Below are 3266 nucleotides of genomic sequence, written 5' to 3'. Positions count from 1 at the left end.
TAACCGACGGAGTGCCGACAACTATGCATGTATGTACAGTACGTTTTTCTAAATATCCCAATATCGCTGTGGCCCACTAAAATTTTTGAGCGCCACTTCTGCGTCGCAATGGCTTTCACTAGGCTATGTAAATCTATTTTGCATTCAAAACTAAAATATGATTTTTTTTTTTATAAATCGTGTTTTATTTAATTATTTCAAATGTTGAACATAAAGCGGAAACAAAGCAAAGCAATATGAAAACATTTATGCAAGAACTACAACAACATCTTTTGTTTCAGTCTCAGCCTTCCGTTATTTAATCATTCATTAATCCATCCATTAATTTATTCATCCATCCATTCATCTATTTATCCATCCATCCAGCCATCCATCCAGCTAGCCAGCCAACCATTCTTTCATTCACCGAAGTATACATTTCTCCAGTTAGAGGATCTTCTCTCTGTCTCTCTTCATCCTCTTCTCTCTCTCTTCTCTCTTCTCTGTCCTCGTCTGTCTCTGCGTCTCTCTGTCTCTGGCTGTCTGTCACTCTGTCTGTCTATCTGTCTGTCTCTCTCTCTCTCTCTCTCTCTCTCTCTCTCTCTCTCTCTCTCTCTCTTACTCTCAACTCCTCCCATCTATTTTATCCTCCCCCTAAAGAATGAAAGACAAAGCTGATCTCCGTGAGATTTGATCTCACAGTACAGAGAGTTAGAATAAATAAGGTGAGATACTCCGTTAGACGCTATAATGACTTGGTCCGTTCTCCACTTTACCGTTATTGATTCGCTTATTTCAATCCAAACCAGGAACCAACTGCCTCTCAGTGGGGACAAAAGCTAACCCAAACATTTTCCCTCAACCATTATAAACGAAGGCAGCAAGCTGGTTGAGTAGTTACCATGCCGGACAAAATGCTTAGTAGCATTTTGTCCGTCTCTTTTCGTTCTGAATTCAAATCCCATTGCGATCAACTTTGTCTTTCATCTCTTCGGGGTCAATAAAATGAAGTACCAGTCAAGTACTGGGTTCCATGTAAAAGACATGCCCCACCCACCCACGGAAATCGCTGGTCTTGAACCATGCAACGGACTGACGTCTGGTTCAGGGGGAATGTTGTGTCCTTGTCACTTATATGCCGTAGAAACTGTATAACCGGCCTTTTGAGACCTAAGGTCAGATTGCGTCGGGTATGGGCGCATGCGCTGCTGCAAGCGCGTCGCGGCTTTTACAATTTGTCGGTATCTACTCGGGTCGACCCACGAAACTTTCCGAGCACTGATCTAGTCAGTTCTTATCGCCGCAAGATACTTCCTCATCCACCGTGAAAAGCCCTAAGGTTCGAAATCTACTCACAAGGCTTTGGTCGGCCCAAAGCTATAATAGAAGACACTTGCCCAAGGTACCACGCAGTGGGACTGAACCCGGAACCATGTGGTTGGGAAGCAAGCTACTTACCATGCAGCCACTCCTGCGCCTAAATGAACAAAAGTACGATTTGTGTGCTTGAGATGGCTTCAAGATCACCCCACAACTACGCTAGTTATTGATAAAGTGAAGTAAAAACGTGGACATTGATGGCCAGACAAATGAAACACATTTTATTGGAGAATATAAAATTAGCTTCAATTTCGACACCTGAGTTTGCCAGATTACTATTGATCATTGTTCCTTTGAACGTTTCTTTGAGTCAAAGAAACTCTTGTGCGATTTCAGTCTGATTATGGATGGCACCTGAGTACTTGTCTGCTAAACACTCTAATTTAATCACCCTATCTATCAAAATTCTTAAGACCCGAAGCACAAATTTGGGAAGCTACGACATTAAACTGATCACATCTTTTATCTGTGTTATTTATAACAGATTCTTCTTGAGGTAGAATTCAGTTAGGAATTTCTTTCGATCATCATATATTTCTTGTGAAGGTCCGTGACCTAGTAGTTAAGTTGTGGCATTCATGGTCGGAGGATCACGGTTTCGATTCCCGAACCGGGTGGTTGTGATCATGCGCAAAACACTTTATTCCACGCAGCTCCTGCCTACTCAGGTGTAAAGGGATTCCAGTAACAGGTGGGAAGTTATCCCTGCGACGGACCGACATTTATTTTAGGGAAGAATATTGTAATGTCAGTTACGCAAACATGAATTACATATATTAGAAATGGTTTCCTAGGCCCCTTGAAGCCCTCGGGCGATTTCTCTGTAAGTCCGTTCTTAAGACGACTCTAACTGAGATGCCTTTAGCTTCAGCAGATACTACTCTCTTTGCACTCATCAGAGGTCATGACCTTTTTTGTGAAGCTACCTTTCGCTCACGTATCTTAGACTCCCCGCAAAGGATCTTTTTTGGGTGGCACTTTTCTTTCTGTGACTAGTGACGCCTTTAAGCATAGGCACACTGGTTGCTCGAGGAACCCATGGCTGCAGGGCCTAATTATGTAGGGGGCCTCCCTGCGTGCATTGCTTTCCACGGGGGTTCTATAATGATGTTAAGGCCTTCTTTCTATGACCACCCCGTTAAAATAACCTCGAAAGAAAAGTAAAACTACTGTTTCCTTCGGCCATATTTCGCCCATAGTTTTGGGTCAACCTCAGAACACTGGTTAAACGATATTTACCCAACGTAGCGTAAAGTGGGACCCAACATGGACTAGAAATAAACAGAACAACAACAACAAAAACAAACCAGTAACCATCATCATCATCAGCAGCAGCAATAACAACGCCTACAAGCCCTTCCTCCACTTCGTTGCCATTCGATCGTCGCAATAACGACCTCGAATAACATTACAGATGCAGCAACACCAATTAAACGACCTCGTCCCATTTTTCGCCCACCAAAAAAACTTTTTTTTTTAAATACAAAACAAAAATAAGAAACAAAAAAGGAAAATAAAGAAGAAAACAAAACAAAACCCGTGGAGCGCATGACAAAAATTGCCCACACTTAGGGCCTAGCGGAAAGAATGCACTCAATAACATCTAGTAGTAGTAGTAGTAGTAGTAGTAGTAAGTGTAGAAGTGGTAGTAGTAGTAGTAGTAATAGTAGTAGTAGTAGTAGTAGTAGTAGTAGTAGTAGTGGTGGTGGTGGTAGTGGTAATTGTAGAAGTAGTAGTAGTAGTGGTGGTGGTGGTGGTAGTAGTAGTAATAGTAATAGTAGTAGTAGTGGGGATGATAGAAGTAAGTGTAGTAGTAGTAGTAGTAGTAGTAGTGGGGGTGACAGTGGTAATTGTGGAAGTGGTAATAGTAATAGTAGTAGTAGTAGTAGTAGTGGTGGTGGTGGTGG

This window comes from Octopus bimaculoides, chromosome 10, assembly GCF_001194135.2.
Source record: "Octopus bimaculoides isolate UCB-OBI-ISO-001 chromosome 10, ASM119413v2, whole genome shotgun sequence".
Lineage (NCBI taxonomy): Eukaryota > Metazoa > Mollusca > Cephalopoda > Octopoda > Octopodidae > Octopus > Octopus bimaculoides.
Note: the sequence above shows the minus strand (reverse complement) of the source record.